Below are 7,834 nucleotides of genomic sequence, written 5' to 3'. Positions count from 1 at the left end.
TTTACATGTATATATATGATAAACAGAAATCGTTCTTCTGCAGGTTTGGTGGTTTTTCTTAAGATAGCTTTTATCTGCATTAAACAGTGTAGTGTGGTCACGTACCGACACTTACTGCTTCATAGGACTTTATTGGGCTGAGTTGTAGTACGTTTCAGTATAGTGTGGCGAGATCCACGCTTACTCTCGGATAAATTGTGACCTATATATAGCCTCTTCAGTAAAGTGTGGCGAGATCCAGGCTTTTGTTGTATTGACGTATATGTTTGCATTAGAAGGCGTTATGGACTATGATTGAGCTGACAAGTGTGGCGAAATCCACTCTCATTTTGCATTAATGTTAAAGTCACTTCGTAGTTGTGTCAGTAAAGTGTGGCGTCATCCACGTTCAAGGTGACTATTAAGCTAACTTCATGTTCGATCGATATCATTGAGAATTCTCGACCTGCTTGGTTCTCCTTGATTGGAATTTTATGTCCATTAGGATTGAATTGTCGCAACTGGGTTCCAGTAATCCAATTGTGCTTGAATCAAGGTCTACTTTGCTACCGTTGTGCTTAAATTGAATAGTGAGCTTTTCGTGTAGCAGTTGGATATTACTTAAGATTGAATTTCTCTGGTCCGTAGTAAGAAATGTTCCAAGGTTACGTCTGATGTTTGGCATAAAGGACACGTTGCCAATAGTCCTTTGTTATTTGAGTGCCTTGTTCTGTCAGTCATGAGTATATAGCTTCCTGTTGCTATTCTTAGTTTTACGGGTATTCTCTTAGCTTTTGGCATGGAATTACTAGCAGATAGGTTTACTAATACATGTGTCTTTCCTGGTATATATTGACTGTTTAAATACTTAAGTGAGGGATACAGCTTACAATGACCCTCGATAAAATGTTTCCAATACTTTGATACTTCTTTTACGATGGTCTTCCATTTTAATTTTTTTAATTTGACTGTCTAATAAATGTAAAGCTGATGGTAAGTTGTATTTCGCTAGAATCGTTTTAACAATAATAAACCAGCTGTGACTATCATTCGTTTTCATAAGTAGTTGTCTATATGCAATTTGTTTTTTCTAAACTATGAAGTGGTTGTCTAGATATATTTCCAAATAATGATAGGATCTTTTTATGTATTTGGCCGTCTATTGGTATATGTCCAGAAAGAATGTATATGGCGGGAGTAGCTGTACTTGTTGGTAAAGAAAGTAATTGCTTAATACATTTTTTTGTGGAGTATGTCAATAATATCCAACTTTTTTCCTGTAGGAGTTACTAAGTCCAGGCCGTACAGAAGTACAGGAATGACATAGATGTTAAATATATGTAGTGAAGATTGTGTGTCCAGTCCATTTTCCCATGCAAACCAGCTGGCATTAGACTGTACATGGCTCGTCTAGCTTTTTTCACATTTTCATACAACGGATTAGGATCATCTGGTTTTGATGTGCGTAAGACCCCCTTATGGGTTGTTTGGCCATCTATTGGCATTATTGAGTTACCTATACTCCATGGAAAAGAAGGTTCTTGCTGTTCTACGATTTGGATACACCGTCAGAATAACACTCTTCACTGGTTGAAGCTTATATCTCTCGCTTCGACTGTAGTTGTATGCCATGTTGATAAGTACTTGTAGTTCCTCAGGGTTGTCGCTTATTAGTGTCACATCATCTGCACAAGTCGGAGCTGCGCAACAAATAGATCCTATTTTGCTCCCAATCCTGAGTGCTCAATATCTGTTAGGATATTATTGATGTACAGCTTGTACATCTCGGCGCTCAGTATACCACCTTGTTTTACGCCTTGACATATTGAGAATGGTTCAGATATTGGACCATTAAATTTAACTACACTAATGGAGTCCATGTGGAGACTATGTATAAGATCCCATAGTAGCCCATCTACACCTGCTATGTATAGCTTTCTTAGGATACTCTCATGCGTTACCACATCAAATGCCGATTTAGCATATAGAAGCGCTATATATATTATTTTACCAGCATCTCTGCATTCTCTAATAAATTCTTCTATAAAGAAGGAGCAGTTCATTGGAGCTGAGTTCTCAGTAACTCCTCTTTGTAGCCTATTTTGTTCTTTCAATATTTTAGGTTGGACCTTAGCCTTTGCTACAGACTCAATTAGTTTCAGCAGTATTGGCATGGTAGTAATCTCTCTATAGTTTGTGGCGTTCTTGTTACTTCATTTGTTCTTGAAAACAGGAGTGAGGAGACCCATTTTAAGTATTTCTTGTATTAATTCTAATTTGAATGATGATATTATTACCTAAGTATTTCTGTGTTATTGGTCCGAGGCTTGCTGTATTGGCCTGAGGCGAAGCCGAAGGCCAATACAGCTGTCCGAGGACCAATAACAAGGCCAATACAGAAATACACGTAATAGTATCTTTATTAATTAACAACAGTGTTACAGTATTTTTTAAATTTCATTTCACAAGAGATAAATATCTTTACCTTGAAGTGGAACTATCCAAATCTCAGTTTCTTTTTATTAGATGCAATATATAATGATCTGGTGCTGTTTCCAGGTGTCTTCAGCATTTTCTCATCTGATGAATTTTTGACCCTTTCCAGTCACTATGAAGTGTTACAGTTTTAATTTAAACGCAACACATACATAGTAATTGGGAAGGTACTGCCATTGCACGTGTTATGCAGAAACTTTTTTTAATGTTATGCAGAAAATTAAAAAAAAAAAATAATGTAGGAGTTGAAAATGATGCAACTATCCATAAGCCAAATGACCAAAGAACGAATATTTGCATAAATATAGAATGCATATGCCTGGTTCAGGTTTAAAAATAAATGACAGTTTACAAAAAAAAAAAAGCGAACGGAAGTATTTGTACCATCGTGAAATTATGAGGTCACCAAGAAATGAACTCTTTGATAATCTACTCGTTCCCCAAACCTGAAATAATTCCATCGTCTGCTTTCAAAATCCTTTTTAAATTAATGTGACCGTCTTTAGCCTGGAATATACGCCATACTGAAGTTTACAGCATGTTTATGATTACTAAATGAAAACTGCGTCTTCCAAACAACTGTTTACTTTCAGTTCGTGTTTATCGTGACTTTTGATATAAAAACTAGAGACGTTCCGAAATCCTGTATTTGTGTCAACTCAGCCAATATAGAATAACTCGGCCAATACAGAAAAAAATCTATCTTGGCCGAGTTATTCTGTATTGGCTGAGTTTACACCTTATATTGCAAAGGCAGTTTTCATCATATTAAGTCCAATAACAGTTTAGTTAATTAATAATTGTTATAACTGTTTGAAGCTTTGCCCCACCATATTTGATATTTTCAGATGATATGCTATAAATGTCTGGCGATTTGTTTATTTTCAATCCATTTATGGCATCTTGAACATCTTTTTCAGTTACAAAGATGGTATTAGTTTGATTGTTACATATATCAATTACATTGTCTAGATCTAATGCTAGCTGTTAGTAATATTCGTCGTCGTCATAATCAGGATCATTTGCTGGTTGAGCTAATTGATTGAAATGATGTTTCCATCCCACTATAATTTCATTGTCAGATTTATATATATTATCTTGTACATTCGTTCGGACAGCTTTCTTCAGCTTTCCTTTTTTTACCAAGTAACTTGTAAAATATTTGATCATGTTAAGTTCTAGCATCTAAAATTTCTTGTCTATCATTGAGGACTTTCATCGCTATCTTTTTTCTACATGTTTTTCGAAGTTCGTATTTAGCAAATTTCATATCACTGTATATTTTGACGAAATTTGATGAGACTGTCATCAAAGTGAGAGAGTTAACGCTATAAAACCAGGTTTAATCCACCATTTTCTACATTTGAAAATGCTTGTACCAAGTCAGGAATATGACAGTTCTTGTCCATTCGTTTTTGATGCGTTTTGTTATTTGAAATTACCATGTGATTATGGACTTTCCAAATTGATTTTCCTCTAAGTTCAGTATTTTTGTGATTTTACTTTTTGTTGTTCGGTGATGTCGGTCTTTCATTTGGTTTCTGTTTTGATTTGTTTTAAAGGATCTTATCTTATGTTTTTGTTTCTTTCTTTTGTATACCTTGGCTCTAGGTGCTAATTCTATTGCTACATTTTTCATAATGGTTTTAACTTGTGTCATAACTTTAGTTAGAACATGACTTGTTAACATTTTCCTTGTATAGATTCACGTTAATAGTACTCCATTTAATTTTCCTATAAGTAGGCAATATTTTTGTACTTTGTTGCCTTTTTCTAATTTTACATTTAGTCTGCAGGTTATAGGATAATGATCAGAGACTAAAGCACTACAGGAGTCAAGTTTAAGATAACTGGAATGGTTCTCGAACAGCTCTAGAAATATTTAATCCATAGAGAGTATTTCTTCATGCTTATATTTTATGAATGTTCGTCCCAAATATATTGTATATAAGCAGTGGCCATCCATTAATGCTCTGACTGCCTCATAGCGTTTTGATTCACTGTTATCAATTATATTTTCATTTATATCACCACCTATAACAACATGATGTGTGTTATTGTACTGAGAACAGAGCGAGTGAAGTTGTTCAGTACAATCTAGAAATTCAATCAATTTTTCTACTCTATTTTTTTTGCATGACATATAAACGTTAATCACCAGAATGTTTTTACCACATGTATTTGTTTATTTCAATACATATAATTCTGTTATTAGTACAGTCTACCTAAGTGATTTTGTGATCGATAGTCTTTTGCCATAATATACAAACCCCACCGTATCCTCTTGGTAAGTGGGTAGGTGGTAGCGGATCATCGGAATCAACTGCTTTTCCAATACCATTAAAATCAATATGAATATTACCTAAAAGTGGTAGCTGACAGTCGAATAGCCAGTGTTCTTGCAGCAACACAATATCATAATTAAAAAGAATTTCAGAGAATAATGGATCACAGGTTTTAATATTTTTTCAGTTAAAAGATAAAATATTTAAGTGGTAAACCGCTGGTACTAACTTCTGTTGTGTAAGAGTCTTTCCTGATGAAACTAATTTTGATCCTTATAATTGTTAAATCCTGGCCTTGGCAACTCGGTAGGTGTGTAAAAAATTGGACAACCATGAAAAAGTTTCGTTCTGTCTTGCAAATTTATCATTCCCAGTTGTTGCATTGCTTTCCCTTCTTCATTGCTTACTGTGTAATATTTAGATTGCAATGGTTGAAATACCTAACTCTGATGAGGCTGTTGTATGACATTCATTGCCAGAGGAATTGCCTCAGAATTTCTAACGGTGCCTCTGTTCTGTGCTTTTGTTGGTTAGACGTGTTCCTTTGTAAGTGTTTCATTTGTGTTACTTTTTGGCAGTATATCATTTATTACGGTTGACTATACAGGTATTTGTTCGCTTTCGAGTTGGTTTATTTGAGCAGCCACTCTCAGCAGTATGAACTTTTTCACGCATAGCTAGTAGCAAATTATCTGTTTCATTGACACTATTCCGGTGACAGCAGTTTTGTACTGGTGAGTTGACATCTGTTCTTTTGGATTCAGACTCGGTATCTTCTAGTACAACTATGTTTCTGTTAAGAATTCTTATTGTGTTTTCCAATTCTTTTATTTTAGTTTCTTGCATGAGAATGGTGGATTGAAGGCTGGTATTTTTAGCATTAAGTTCTGAATTTCTCATTTCCCTCAATCGGATGTCATCTTCTCGTTTCTTCAGTTTTAACTCAAGTTGTCTTAAAACTTTAAATTTTATTTGCGCGTCATCAGTGAACGGAAATGTTTGCAATAAAACAATAAAAGCTTAAACATTAAGTCAAATTCCTATGGGCGAAAAATGTCTCTTTTCGCATCTTTTCGCTGCATTATTTATGTAGTTTATATAGTTATCAAAGTTACCAGAATTATAATTTAGTACGCAATTATATATTTCACAGTTTTTAGTTAAGTCGTTGTGTGGTTTTCCATGTTGTGATGTTATGCTATTGTTTCGGAAAAAGGGAGAAGGTTTGGTACCATTGAAACATATAATCCCGCTGCAAATGTTTGCACCTGTCCTAAGACAGGAATATGATGTACAGTAGTTGTCGTTTGTTTATGTAATTTATACGTGTTTCTCGTTTCTCGTTTTTTATATAGATTAGACCGTTGGTTTTCCCGTTTTAATGGTTTTACCCTAGTAATGTTACGGCCCTTTATAGCTTTTTGTTCGGTGTGAGCCAAAGCTCCGTGTTGAATGCCGTACATTACCTTTAATGGTTTACTTTTAAAAATTGTTATTTGGATTTAGTTGTCTCATTGGCACTCACACCACATCTTCCTATATCTATGTCTTTAGAATAATTAAAAAATACATGAATAATAAGAATGAAAACGATATGGCTTACAAAGTAAAACATAAAAAAAACGAAATAAAAAGGTTCTACCTAAAATGTCAAAATGGTTTGTAGAAAAACGTATACCTTAAACGAGAAACTTTGAACGGCTTGACAACTTAGAGAGACAAACAGAAGTTATTTTTGTAACGTCCACACACGTGTGTTAGTTATCATCCGTTCCTGGCTTTCAATGTTATTTGGATGTGTGCGTTCTTCATGAAAGAAATTGAAGCCCTTTGGATGCAATAACTAATGAAGTGTTTTTGTAAACGTCACAGTAGTATCTGACTATACAACAATTAATAAAAAATCCACCTGTATTGCATCCTTTATATTTCTATAGAACAGAATCATTGTTCTTAGTTAAAATAAACTAAAATAAACCAAATCTCTTAAATGTATAACTGTTCTGTTTGCAAAATTAACATATAATACAAATCAAAAACCATATTGATAACAAAGGTTAAGATTAACCTCTTCACTGACGTAAAATATATATAATTCAAAGTTTTTCTAAATATCAAAAAATTTACTCTTAATTATTTACTAATGTGTGATCTCTGCGTTGATAATGAACACAGATATGTTTTTAGGTCACGTACACGTGAATGTTAATATCGACACGTGTATGCGTCATTAAAGCTTAAACATATATTTGCTTGATTTAGATTTTTCGCAGTCTAAAATAGAAAATAGGTACTGCTGATGACATTTATTTATCAAAAAAGGTTATGGATACACTCGTGGAAATTCATGCTTAAAGATTTAAAGTGACATTTTTACCTATTATGTCTGTTTGTTTTGTTCACTCATCGTTGTCAATATTATGGAATTTGTTGTTAGTGTAATACACTGGAGAGAGGATTAGCTAGCTTGAACACCAGGTTTAATCCACCATTTTCTACATAAGAAAATGCGTGTACCAAGTCATGAATATAACAGTTGTTATCCATTTGTTTGATGTGTTTGAGCTTTTGATTTTAGCATTTGATTAGGGACTTTTCTATTTAAATTTTTCTCGAAGTTCAGTATTTTCGTGATTTTACTTTTTATAAAAATCTTAGTCGCATTATTCATCTACAATCTCTTCATCAATATATATATAACGATCAATATAATTTTTAACTGCACTATGTAATTAGCCTCTTGTAGAACAATTTTTATAATAAACAATGTTCTTCTCTTGATTTATAATTATAATAAGATAGGATACCCGGTATATTGTTTATCGGAATCTAGAAACAAAACACAATTTCCCTCTTCTTTAATGTTGACAATTGATTGAAGGTCTTCAATCAGAAACGAAAAAATCATACCTTACAGTATTTCCAAACAAATGGAACAAGTACAGCGCTTAAGCAAAATTTGGTAAGTCTTAGATTTTTTTTTTTAGATAATAACTATTATGATCAGATTTTTTTTAAAAAGAAACAAGGACATACAGGTCATTTACGGGTAAAGTTGAAAGACCTTCTTGAAA

The sequence above is a fragment of the Mytilus galloprovincialis genome, chromosome 4, assembly GCF_965363235.1.
Source record: "Mytilus galloprovincialis chromosome 4, xbMytGall1.hap1.1, whole genome shotgun sequence".
NCBI classification, from domain to species: domain Eukaryota; kingdom Metazoa; phylum Mollusca; class Bivalvia; order Mytilida; family Mytilidae; genus Mytilus; species Mytilus galloprovincialis.
This window is presented reverse-complemented; position numbering follows the sequence as displayed.